The sequence below is a fragment of the Buteo buteo genome, chromosome 1, assembly GCF_964188355.1.
Source record: "Buteo buteo chromosome 1, bButBut1.hap1.1, whole genome shotgun sequence".
In the NCBI taxonomy this organism is placed as follows: domain Eukaryota; kingdom Metazoa; phylum Chordata; class Aves; order Accipitriformes; family Accipitridae; genus Buteo; species Buteo buteo.
Genome location: NC_134171.1, coordinates 29,468,720 through 29,482,355, shown reverse-complemented (window position 1 = coordinate 29,482,355; position 13,636 = coordinate 29,468,720). Strand labels below are relative to the sequence as shown.

Here is a 13,636-nt window from a genome sequence, read left to right as displayed (position 1 = left end):
AGACTGACATTTAGAAACATGAGAGATGTATTTCAACAGAACTTTACTAGCTCTTTTTCTGTCACTGAGGTTTTGCAGACTGACAGTTTCGATAGATAAGGTTGGGCTAAAAGAAGGAGGTAAAGAAGAGAGCCTGTGTGACATCTCACTGTAGACCCTGAAGTCTGAAGTTCAACACGGACTCCTGCTGGGCGCAAAAAGTCACTTTCAGCTATTCTGTAGGCTGTAGACGAGTGTGAGCGCCTGAGCTTCGGGGCGGCTGGACGTGACCGTTACACGTGGTTAAGTACGAAGGAAGGCACTATAACCGCCCGGGCATGAGCGGCCCCGGGATGGGCATTACCGGGGAGCAGCCTCAGGCTGCGCAGCCCACTCGGGATGGAGGAGCGCTGTGCCCACCGCTGCCCCGCAGCCCTGTGAGCGCTCGCTCTCCACCGCCTTTCGGAACAACAAACACCTGCACCAAAGCACGGGTTACACACATTTTAAAGCCAGCTGGTGCCGAGCGCATGGGCGCGCCTAGATTTTGGGGGGAGAGCTCTCACCCTTCTCCGGGTTGTACAATTTGCCTTTTTCTTTCACTTCACCGGCGCGGGCGGCTCCTGCCGGGTCAGTCTGATGTGGGCCACCTTCTCCGCTCCAGCTTCTCGCCGTCCCGCACCTTCCCCGAGCGCAGAGGGCGCCCGGGACAGCCCTGCTCCCCCCTCTCCCCACCCGGCGGCGGGGCGGGGAGCGGGCTCCGGCGCAGGGGCCGCCCCCGCCGCTTCCTCCGCCGCTGCCCCGCGGGGAGCCGCGCTCGGCGGGGCGGCGGGAGGAGGAGGCGCCGCCGCCGCCTTCCCGGGCCGGAGCGGGGCAGTCCGGTGCCTTCCTCCCTCCCTCCGCCTCCCTCGGCGCCGGGGCTCCTTCCGCGGCGGCGGCGGCCGGGACAGCCAGGTAAGGCAGAGCCGGGGCCGGCGAGCAACGGGGCCGTCCCCGCAAAGAGACCCGGGAGCTGGGGGGGAGCTTATTTCCCCGCGCTGCCGGCCGGGGCTGCCCCGAGCGCAGGTCAGCGAGTCCGCGCCGCGCAGCAGCGGCGGTGCGGTGCGGTGCGGGGGGGCCGGGGGGCCGATGGGCGGGCGGTGTGCCGTGGCAGCCTGTCCCGGGAGGGCTGGTGGCGGCCGAGGGAGCGCAGCCGGCAGCAGCCGCTGTGGGCGGCTTCGAATGTGAGCGGCGACGCGGCAGGAGCAGAGGTATGCCTTCCTCGACGTCGGGGTGGGAGGCTGTCAGCGGGAGCCGCGGCAGAAGCTGCAGTTCTAGACCTTCGCTTAAAATCGCTAGAATGCGTGTAACGTAAGGGGCTGCCGCCCGGGCTGCCAAATCCATTTTAAGGCTGACAGTTACCGAGTATTTCCTTGTTTATGTAACTTTCTTCTCCGAGTCTTTCCTTACATCCGTGTAACCGCTGTGCTTTACTAAGACTGTTCCACCCTGTCTCAAGGCACAATTAGCCTTGCGTGTGAGTTCAGTCATCGCAATAATTCCCCCCGCTTTCTGTCCCACAGCATGGTTATCCTTTCTTGGCAGTGAACGCTCTTACGTAGCCTTGCGCTGGGATACGGCGTACCTGCAGCTCATGCAGTAGGTGACTAGATTTGCATGGTGCTTTTCCACAGGCTTCCTTTCTGTGTCCCTATACGTCGGAACCGAGAATTATTTGAACTGTAAACTGAGCTTTTAGCGTAGATGTGGCCATGAGCTCTCTGCTTGGAATGACAGATGTCTACCTTACTGTGACAAATGCTAATCTGAAATACTTAATATTGTTTTATGAGTCAAATATGTGAGACTGTACCTTTTATAGATGGAAAAACTGACCGTACCAGAAATGCAGATAAAAAGGTGTCTTGTGAATACGTGCTTCTGGAGCATTTGTTTTCATTTTAGAGTAAATGTTGCCTATGCTTTATCTGACTGTCTCACATTTGATACAGCGTGGCTGCAGGGTGAAGCATCGCTGTTTAACTTCTCAGAACTCTCCATTGACTGGAAGATGGGTTGTTACTTACGGCTGCTATATAAACGTTTAGGGTATTTTGGGCCATCAGAAAGCAGCACCCGTACAAACAGGCTCCCAGTTACACTTGAGGGAGTACCCAGAGTGATTTTGCACATGCTCCTCTTTCCTTTTGGCACACCAGCTGTGCTGTTCGGATCACACCATGCGTGCAGAAGAGGCCCCTTAGGTCTTGTTTCACAGGCACTGCTCTTGTAGGTGGGGAGGTAGCTCCCAGGCAGGGTGCTACTCATATAGCCTTTTGATGGTTACCGTTTGTAAGGGGACTGCAGCAGGAAAGAGCCCGTTTGCTGTCAGACTCTCTCCTCTGATAGTCTTCATATTTCTCTAGGTTTTATTTTACATGTTTTATTTATTGAGAAATGACATCTTATGGCGAAATAGTCACATTTGTCTCTGCATTTAGTCCGCAGGGAAAGGGTGCTTTACATGTTCTACTGAACTTCTAAATGAATATTATGAGTGTTTTGAACCAAATGGCTTCTGTGTGAGCTTGCCTGCTGAAACCACTGAAAACAGAGCAATGTAGTTATATCTGGCACCTGGTTACTCCCTCTTTCTTTTTTAATGAGATGATCTCACAGGTGTGAAAATCAAAAACAAAGATTTGCAGTTCACATACTTAAAACATACTGCCAGTTAGTCCTTACTTGTGAAGTAACTCTAGTTCTCAGCTGCCAGACCTGACTTCATTAGCCCTTCAAAATTTATAGGAGTACCACCTTTTTTTCTTTTTTTTTTTAATGTTAATGTAGAATTTTTAAAATCTTTTAAATCTTTAAAAACCATTGATTGTGAGGCAGCTAGATTTATGTCCTAAGTTACGTTACATTTTAGTTCTTAGCTGTGGGCTCTGTATGGTGGATTTGGCATTGCAATGTATCCAGTAACCTGGCTGACTGCCTACAATGGCTAAAAAGGGAGAAAAATAAAATAGACCTGATAAAACAATATCAGCTCAGTATTTTTTCATCTTGCCCTGAAACAACATTGTATTCAGAAATGCTGTGATGGTGTGGTATCCTGTAATTAAAGTTAAAATAACTGGGAAGTGGTTACTTTCACAGAATTGCTTGGAAGCATCAAGAAAAGTCTTCCCCTCCACCAAATGTAGGTGCAACCTGTTGTAGATTTAATTCTGTGTTGTGTTAGCTTATAAACTGGATACACAAGATAAGGTGCAGAATGGTGTAAGTTTCAGATAAATATTTATATCTCAAATATGCAAAACATTTTCTGTTTCTTAGACAATGGAAGTCTGTGCTTCCTGCTGTCAATGCAAAGATCATGGAAAAAGCGTCTTTAGCCCCTGTTAACCATTGACCTCTAAGATGTTTTTCTACTTTTGCTTGTTTTGACTTTTTTCAGTAACCTATTACCTTTTCACTGCTGAACTTGGGACTGTGCTTTAAAAAAAAGGCAAGTTTGTGTATGCCAAAGAATCAGTTGTAGCAGTCCACGATGGCTTTCCTGCAGAAATAGGATAAGAAAATACCAGTATAAAAATCAAAAGATATGAAAAGCAGTACTCAGACAGACTGGAGTAAAGGCTGGTATGGAGAAGAAGGCCTGAGGTGGTGGGGTTTTTATATTTCAAAGAACTTACATGCTTCTGAAGGACATATATCATATGTTTTTGGATTTGTGCTACAGATATTTTTATTATTATGTAGATGCATCTATTTGTACAGAATTACCAATACCTTGGCTAAAAAGTGACAACAATGGCCAGTCAGTTGTTGCACCGTGGAAGTTAGAGTGATAATGTTCATTAAATAACCTGCTAATGCCCATAGCTTCCTCTGGTACGCAAAACACAAGGGGAGGACTCTTGTTACAGTGATTGCAGCCTGACAGACCTCCTTCTCACTGCAAAGAGATCGGCCCAATTTACCCTAATTCTCCTGGCCAGGGCCTCATGCTAGCACTAGGCATTAGGTGTATTACTGATCTAATGGGACACAACTCTCCAGAAACCAGTGAAATCGCACCTGCATTTTAACAAATGGTCAATCGGGTCTCAAGAAATGTATTTTTGTTAACGGAGAGTATTACTTTTAAAGGCAAATCCCCAGTTTGCTGGCCCTCGGGCAGAGGAGCATTCTGCTCTCCTGCTTCTGGTCTGGTTTTCTAAGTGTATTTTCTAAAGGAAGAAGCATTAGGAAAGAAAGCAGTGTGTAGCTGAGGGAAGCTGATGTTTAGGTGGACACATATGCCCTTTTTCTGTCATGGCAGAAGAGGAACTGGGGAGCAGAGGCTTGTGATTGACCACTGCCCTGTGGCCGTTACAGCTCTGGCAGTTCTCAGTCATTCCCTGCCTCCAGCTCAGCCACACGGGCCATGATTCAGAGTCAGGGAAAATACCATGTGAGATAAAAACTTGAAAAACAGATAGACTTCTTTTTACATGTGGGTAGATGAGTCTTATAATAGGAGATGCTTTGTGGGGGAGGATTGGGTTTATTTCCTAGGTGTGGAGGTGGAATGGAGTAAGGAGAGGTCTGTTCCCTGCAAGCACTGTGAAGTGGCTGCTGTGTTCAAATGGGATCATGAAATCTCTGGAAAAGTAGCAGAAGCCTCCTGGGAGTAGGTCTGTCCATCACGGGCAGGGTTTACCTTTCTTAGGAAGAATGGCATCACCTAGGAGAAGTCTTTGGTTTTGACAATACCCAAACATTTAGGAAGTAAATGGCATTGCTGAAAAGATGCATCTTGGTTGGATGGCTGTCCTGTATTCTGGGCGGTTCAGTAAAGCTCATGCCTAGCTTGGTGTGGTCAAGCCTTGGTACTGTGGGCAGAAGAGGTGGTTTTTGGGAGCCTGCCGCGGAGACGGATTGCTCTGGGAGAGCCCAAGTCTGGCTGACAGCTGATGTACAAGAGCTGTTCCCCGTCTGCTGAGGGCAGCCGTGGGACTCAGCTCTTGGTGACGGGAAGGAGAAGTGTGGCCACGTTTGCAGTCACAGCCCCTCTTCCAAAGCAAAGCAGCAGGCTGCCAATGGGGCCGTCCCGTTTCAGCTCTTAAGGTAAAAATCCTATGTGACATTAAACAAATGCAGGAAAAAAGGGGGGAAAAAAAAATAAAAGATTGCAGTGTGGTGAGGTATGTGGGACCTGGGTGAACGCTTTCTTGGCACTCCTGCTTTTCCTCGTTCATGTTTCTCTTATCAGCGGAGGTATGAATGGGTACCACTTTGCCACACGTAGGATATAACTTCATGTATGCTCAAGTAGGTCACAGCTGAGTTTCCTGTCAGGAGGGGTTTTGTTCAGTCCTGTGCCTATTACGAGCTGCGACCTGATAAAACCATAAGAACACTTTAGATCTTAGGCCTTGTTTCCATTTGAATGTGGAGCAGAAAAAAATGGCTAGGGTGCTACAGGAAGCGGGGCTTTTCCTTCTGAACCAGGGTCACATTAGACTGGGACCAACTGCTGACCATTTATGCTTATTAAACAAAAAAAGCCTTTTTTTTTTCCTCTCTCCATAGAGTAGCAACATAACTTGCCACCAGACCCGGATGGTAACTGCCCTTCAGTTTTAGCTGAACATAGTATCCATTGTAACTCTGTCCTAGGCAGCCCTGTGCAGAAATCTTCTTGTCGGGTTCCCTTTGCTAGCCTATGGGGCAGGTGAGATAACCACAATACATCAAATTCTTAATCTATTTAGGGTTGCTGCTTGTCCTGTGAATTACAGGATGTCCTATATCACAGGCTCAAGCTAAATATCCTGGCAGAAAGAATAATTGTCTGTGTGTCTTCCTCACTGCCTTCCCAATTACAAGCGTCTCGTCCCAGCTGAAGTTGCAAACCATGGCCATTCCCAGTACCATGGTGGGAGAAGAGAGGGGGCCTGTCCCACCTCGGGTTGTGAGACCCCATTTGAGGGATGTGTTCTTAATGTGTAAACTGAGTTGAGCTGAATGAGACCCCATTTGAGGGATGTGTTCTTAATGTGTAAACTGAGTTGAGCTGAATGGACCACTTTTTCTGTCCCACAGGAGATCCTTTAAACTGGTGATCTTAAATATACTTTGGGATCTTTTGGAAGTAAAATACCTAAACTGTATCCAGTGAAGATGGTTAAAAGAACTTTTTTTTTTTTTTTTTTTAGTATGAAGAAATCTAGCACTCGGGTTTAAGAGTGGCTGGTTCAAAACTGCCAGTACAACTTCAATTCAGCTCGCTTATGCGTAATGCATTGTAAGATATGTTTAGTTATGTAGCCACATGTGATTTTCTTTTCCCATTAGGCCACTGCTTCATTCAGACGATGGCTGGTCTGGCTGTTTCAGTTTGCTTTGTCACAGTAGGCCATGAGGAACACCTCCTCAGCGCTGAAGGCTGGTGCCAGGCTTGCAGCTTAGGTGACCTCTCATTCATCCTCAGTGATGCTTGAATGGAGTGGGTTCATTTGTTGGGAGGAGGCACATTTACAGCTCTGGTGTGTCAGATGAACTGTGAGGGTCTGTTTTATGGGAGGGGATTTTGGGAGAATGACATGGTGAAAGGCTGTGTGGTGTGAGAGCAGTGAGAGATCGGCTGGAGGGCTGTGGTTCTGCGTCAGGGGCTGCAGGTGACTCCTCCGCCATTGCAGTGGCACACTCTTCCCACCAAGACACTCTTTCAAAGCATGAAGAGGATTACAGCTGTCTGATTAAACAATAAAGTCATGGGCAAGTGGCAAAATTCCCTTGGTTTTGTTTAGTTACTTTTCTGGATCTCTTGAACTGAAACTAACTCTGAAAGTCAGTGCAAAGCAGGCACCCCCTGTGAAAACCTGAGACCTAGCCATAAAAGACTATCTTATCTTACCTTTGCAGTGTCTTAACTTTATTCCTTGTAATTTTGACCTCAATGGGACTGGATTGTGGCAGCCCAGCTTCTGGTGATGCCCCTTCTGCAATATTCTTATGCCTCACCATAAGTAATCAGAGTGGAGTAAGATACTATCTAGCATTAATGACAGTATTTTATGATGTCTCAATGAGAGTTAAGCTGAATGCTGTTCCTTAAGATGATAAATGTCTTGTGACACCTGACAGGTGCTCTTATTCCCTGTTTAGCTCGCAACAGTTGAAACACCCCAACATCTGAGAACTGACATCAAGGGGAGCAGAGATAACAAGCTGCTTCGCTAGAGGTGCTTGCTGCCTTGCAGGAGTGAGAGGAGAGGGAAAACACGAGACCACAGTACTGCCTCAGTTGTGTTTATTTTCAGATTCAGTGAGAATTTTTTTTCCCCCAAATTAATACTTCTATTTTGACATGAGTGAAACTAAAGTCCTTTGGTATTCCTTGTTGCTTGGGCTGCACTGTTTGTGAAGAAGAAATTCTTCAAGCTCACAGCCTGGGTTTTCAGTCCTGTATGTGGGGACTTTATTAGTAAGCGGCTGAAATGCAAGTAAAAGTTTAACAATTTAACAGAATCCTACAAATAATTTTAGGGTAGAACTCTGTGGGATCTGCCTCAGTAACTTCAGGAAAATAGGTCTCGCTCTTCCAAATATCTCTCCAGAAAGTACCAAGCAGCATGGATTCTACTTAGAGTGTCCATTTTCAAATTTTTAATCCCTATCGTAGCATACATGTGGTTCAAGCACAGAGCAACACAGAAAGTGAAACGCTTTGTTAGCTGAGTAAAGAAAATGAAAGCTGCTGTAAGTACAGTCCTTCAAGTAGCACGTCAGCTAGACATGCAGAAAGCCTGAGAACATGAAATTTGGTCTGGTAGCATTACTTCTACAATTTTGAGTGCAATCAAGTGGTACTTCTCGCACTAAGAGTCGTGTTGTCCCATCTTGGTGAAGTGAGGGTGTGGTATGATGGTGAGGGAATTTTGAGTTTCATTTATGTGAAATTTTCCTTGTAACCTATCCAACATAATGGGGTAAGAGAATCTGGAATCAGAAGATAAGAACGCTGACCTTGCCAATGCCACTGCTTTTTATGTGTAGCCCTGAATTGCCAGATGCGGAAACAGTAGTACGAGATCTCGGCTGAAATGTAAATGGTCATTCATTTTGGGTTCAATCTCTTGTGCTTGTTTCGTAGCGGAGGGGACATATCCTGGTGAAAACGATGCAGGGGAAACTTGACAAACAGGAACTTGCAGTATTTCCTGTCCCCCAGTTGCTGCCTTGGGTTTTTCCTCATGCACAGAAGGCAGTTCTGACCCGTAACTTTAGATGTGTCAGCACAGTCTGTATGAGGGAGGTTTGGGGATAGTCTGTCACTCAGTAGGTACAAAAAAGTAACAGTTATCAAGTGGCCTTATAATACTACCTCAAAATAGAGATTTTTGAGGGGAAATATATACCCATTAGTCAATGTGGACACCAACGTGTGAGTTGTGGCCAGAAGTTCATCATCTGAGTCAGCTTCACAGCTTTGTCTTCAGCTGAAATTCCCCTCTTTATTATTGAAGTATTTCTTATAGTGTAGCTTCCATGTAGTTTAGTGGATGCTTGTTTCTGTCTCTATTTAAAAGCAGTTATTACTGTAAGTATGTATTTTTCTTATTAATGGTGCTATTAATGAATGTGTTTAAACATAGTGTAGTTTCTGGTATACCTGGGTTGAATTAAACAGTCATTATTATGGGGAAAAAAAGCACATTATGTAAATTTTTAATATATATTGCTAGCATCTTACCACATAGCATATGGTTACCTGGGCTATGTCTTTTGCATGCCTAATTTTGTTAAAAGCATAATACTAGCATACAGATGTTGGAATTGCTCCTGGTGAGGGTACAGGGCATGCAGGAGTCATGCTTAATCTCTTGCTCACAAACCTGTTTAACTCTTGCCTCAGATAACCTAACTAGTCAGTGAAACTTCAATACTGAACTTCAATATTACAGCATGCTGCTAAGATGTTCTTCATAGACCGTCTGAAAAGCAACTAAAAGGCTAACTAAAAAGAGGATATGATTTTTTAAAGCTTATTCTCATTTTAGAGAGAAAACGGTGGTTTTGTGCCTACAGTGGGGCTATTAACAGCTATTCCTATGGAGTAGATATGAACTTGGCTCACATCTACTCTATACAAATGACCTAGAAGGGTGGATGCTTGATAAAAGATATAAAGAAGATTGTGATTTTAGCAGTATGGAGAGTAGACTGTGGTCTTCAATAACCCAGGAAAAAAATAACAGCACATCCGTGGAGCTGGTTCAGGGCCATCTCACCTGGTTCTGTTAAACTGGTGTTAGTATGAAAGAAGAACAATACAGCAGCCATCACTTCTCTCTAACCTAGTGCTTATCCAGAGGTAGGTTTCTCTTCTGCAAGCCACATGCCAAAGAGTCCCCCCAAATTCCCTGAAAGCCAACTACTTTTTTTTGCAAATTTTCCCTGACCTCAGGACTTCCTTGCAGCTCTTCCCAGCCATATGCTTATTTTATGATCACCTGGTCTTTAGCTGTGAGGTAGCCGATTTATTACATATGGGTCTGGACTGGTTTTCCCACAAGCCATCCCTTTGTGCTGAGGCTCAAGGATGCATCTATAGCTGTCATTCTGTAGATACTAAAGCACGCAGCTGGCTTTTATGTAGCAGGTGTTACAAGTTTTTATCCATTTTGGGAAGTAGTGTAGTTTCTATATAGCTGTAAAGGGGGGAAAAAATAAACATAATATCTTGAGGAGCACTGCAGAAGTGATAAAAGGTTTTATACCTGAATTCTGATGGGACTGTTCCATCTGACCAAAGAAAATCTGATGATTGAAATGATAGAAGTAATTTTAGAAGACAAACAGATAAGGAGCTACAGCCTGCTATCAATTTGGGAAATGGTGGTTTCCCCGAAGAATTAAAAAGTTCCTTTACATTTCTTGTGAATAAGATACAAGTGCAAAAAGTAGGTGACAGGTGGCTAGGTAAATAGCTTTCTTTCCTAGCAATAAGCAGCAAATACATGGTTGATGTTTGCAGGGTGTCTTAAAACCAAATGCTGTTTTGATTCAATTCAATAAACTCATCTCACTAATTGTACTGCTGGCTGGCACATTGCGAGGATGAATTGCTACCTTTTTGAGCACTGTCAGATTATTATAGCTGGTCCAGCAGGGCCCCGAAGGACTGAATAGTCTGAGCTTTTGTAAATAAAGGCTGGCTTTTGAAGATGGATTTCAAAACCCCTGCATCCCTGTCACTGGATTTCCTGTAGGCATTGAGGAAATTACAGGTGCTTTTTGACCCGCTGTGCTGCTTCTACATATGCAAGGCATATCACATCATCCAAGGGGTAGCCTGGGACAGAGAGTGGTTGAAGTGAAATCACAATTGATGCCTGCTTCTACTTCATGTGGGATGTACCTATAGACCAATTCTACATACCTCTTGTGAGACATGGAAAAAATATTTTTAATTCATAAAGCCTTTATCAAACTTAAAACCAATCCAGTTCATGGCATTCTTTGAAAATTGTATGTCAACCCAGGAATGAGTGACTCAAAATGTTCATCCTTGGGCTCATCTGTGTTTTTCCCATGGAGTTCAGGTGAGAGAAGCTACCAACAAGCTGGCTAGGATCACAAGCAGGCGCAGCAGAATCTGCACCTGAATTCATAATTCCAGAGTAGTGTTTAGTAGTGCAAGTGCAGGGTAGTGCTGGTACTGCTTTTCTGCCATCGGGAGCCACGCCAGGATTTCTATGGCTTCAGCTGTGCCATATAGATGTACCAGTGACACTTCGCCATGGCAGTCATTTGGTGCAGAGAACAGACAGCCTCCTTCGGAGTATTTCAGGTTTGCTTATTGCTGGCAAAGTATGTTCAAGCCAGAAAAGATTTCCTTCAGCCACCGACTGAGTTTTCTTGGTAGCTTTTAAGATGATGGCAGGTCATGATCTAGAAGGCTGGGTGTTGCTTTTTTGTGTTGAAATATTATTGCAGGAGATTGGTTCTAGCTCCAGAATGAATGGGCTTGGCACCAGAGGAGAGGTGGTGCTAGATGGTTATTGGGTGGCTTATTTCTACCATTCTCCACTTTTAAGTGGTATGTCAGCCCACTGGTACAAAACAAGACTGTGATCATGTCCACGTTAGTGCAAAGTTAGGTTCATTGCATTGCTATCAGCTACTTGGCATGTATGCTGGCTGAGCAGAAAGAGTTAACTTTAGTAGTCGGAGAACAAGTAGTTGTTTAGGGAAAAAAGTTCATATTGCGGCATTTGGAAAGAGAAGTAACTGAGGAAGTATTAGTCATTCCCTGTGCATAAAGCAAGTCATAATTTGTATGTATTACAGTATTTTAGTTAGACCATGTCAAAAGAGTGTCTTGAATACTGAAATAAATTGGGGTTATTTTTGGTGTAATACATCACATGCTCACCTGAGATTGTATAACATTTGGAAAAACAAACTCAAATTGTGGAGAAAGTGAGTTAAACTGACTCCTTTACTGCAATTAAAAAGAATAGCAGCCTCAGGCACCGTTGACCTTTTTTTTTCTTCTTTATTTTTCTTTTCTTCTCTTCCCCATAGATTTGATTTGCTTTTCTCAGTTTTGCAGTTCTGTGCACAATAGCAATTGACCTCCTACTTAATGGTGAGCTTTAGGATTCCTGAACAGAATTAGGTTCAACCTCTGATTTACAGAACATTTATTTTTCCAGCCCTCTAAATCTCTGGCTTCCTGGAGAAGTAGGAGAAGCTTTTGCACAAGCATCGCCCATTTCCTTTGCCAATCGCATCTTTGCCTGTTTCTTTAGTAAGTGGGTGTTACTGCTTCTCTTCCCTTCTTATCGGCAGGGGATTTTTAGGAAAAAGGCTGAGGCAGCAGCTCTGCTTTACTGAATGTCCACGCAGTGCTGCAGGGCCAGCGGGGGACTGGTGGACCAGCCTTGGTCTATGCAGAAGTGTAGTAAATAGACTCCGCTTTCTCTGAGCTTCAGCTCCTCCAAACCAACACCATGCTGGTTTGGAGGTAGGTCTTCCATTTTCTTCTCTAACCTTACTTTGAAAATACTTGCCAGAACAGAGAGGATGGTCTCCTTTCAAAGGTACATACACATGTAAGAAGGACGAGTATACCACATACCTCCTCCCAGTTCAGACCCTTTCTGTTCATGCTTTATCTTTTACCTCTTCTCTGTTAGCTGAGGGCCAGTTATATTTGTTCAAGTAAACCAAACTAATATTCTTCACCAGACATTTATGCTGTGCAAGTGAAGAAGTAAATCTCTTTATGCTCTGCCTCATCTGGCCAGCTGCAGTCAAACTCCCTGCAGCATCCTGAAGTCCTGGTGATTGCACCACAGTGGGTTAGAGCTGCTGTATGTCAGCAGAAAATTAAGTTTACTATTTTCACTGCACTTTGTACATGCTATTTAGAAGTAAAAATAAACCTGAGCAACAAAGTTTGGACCTGGGAAAATCTGCTCTCTCCCTTCTAAGGGTTAATATCAAATATCAGTGCATAAACATAATAGTCAGGCTTGGATTTGGTCCTTGTCTGAACAGCAGGGATTAGGCATCATGACAATGGCAACAAGTGCCATACCAGGCAGTGTGTATATTTAGAGAGAGCATCCTCAGTTAGCTGTTTATGTTCATCACTGTGATAACACTGCTTCCCTCTTCCAAAAATCAGAAATCTACCCTCAATAAGAAGTCTTTAAAAAGAAAGTGAAATTGCTTTTTTTAATTGCCTTCTCTAATTTTAATCTTCCTTTGCTTGAATTGAATGTGTGATAATTAAAATATAGCTAGCTTTCTCACATATGATTTTGCTGGCTGTATATGATTTTGCTGGCTGTTGCAGGAGGTTTTGTCAGGAGGCCCAGCCGGGGATAAGTTTATCATGCTGTAAAAGTTTGGTCTGCCTGTGTGCTAAGGCACACAAAATATGCAAAGCTCTTGCCTGGAAGCTGTGTGAATGCAGTAAACGCTGCTCACAGGCAGGATATTTTAGTTTGTCAGGCTGCATATGGCTTCTGGTGAGCCCAAAACCACAGGTTCTCAGTAGAAGAGGTCAGTTCTGCCTGCAGAAGATTTAAGATGGGGTTTCTTCTGTGGGAAGCACTGTTCAATTGTGGTAGGCCACTTTGAAAGCTTTTCATAGTTTACAGCGAAAAATAAGATGGTAACTTTGGATGCTGGAGTGGAATGTAACAATAGTAGCTAGTGCTAATAGCATTTTTATGGAAATAATAGCAACCATTAACTGCTGTGTGCGGGTTGAGCAGAGGGTGATGCAAAGCCATGTTATGTATGTGGTTACAGAACTATCTAATATTCTCAAATCTAAAAAAATCTAGACTGCCAGAGTATTTGAGGTTCTCTTACTGTTAAAGGCTTTCTGTGTATGGTTTTGCAGACATTTTTAATTACCTTTCCTATTAATATGATGAATTACAGCTACTCTCTATATGTGTATATACACACAGACCTTTTCCCCCCAACAATATAAACCGTCAGCTTATGTCGTATTATTACTCTGTGTGAGAAAAAGGGGGTGGATGAAGGTAGGGGTTAAACTTTAACCTATATAGATGATGGTGAAGAGCAACAAAGATTATTCACAAGCATTGAAAGAGTGGCAAAAACACAGGCTTGGAGATGTTACAGCCGTACC

At 44.4% G+C, this 13,636-nt stretch overlaps 1 protein-coding gene across 2 annotated transcripts in view; it reads left to right on the top strand.

Annotated features, from left to right (window-relative positions):
- Positions 1–793: 793 nt before the first annotated feature.
- TEC (tec protein tyrosine kinase) overlaps positions 794–13,636 on the top strand; it is a 52,990-nt gene continuing 40,147 nt past the window's right edge. The window contains exon 1 of one of the 2 annotated variants that reach the window (XM_075025422.1): positions 794–933. The gene's annotated coding sequence lies outside the window, so the exon portion shown is untranslated. Of the gene's footprint in view, positions 934–1,167; positions 1,230–13,636 lie in introns of those variants that run through there. The other variant, XM_075025439.1, reaches the window with a different exon arrangement.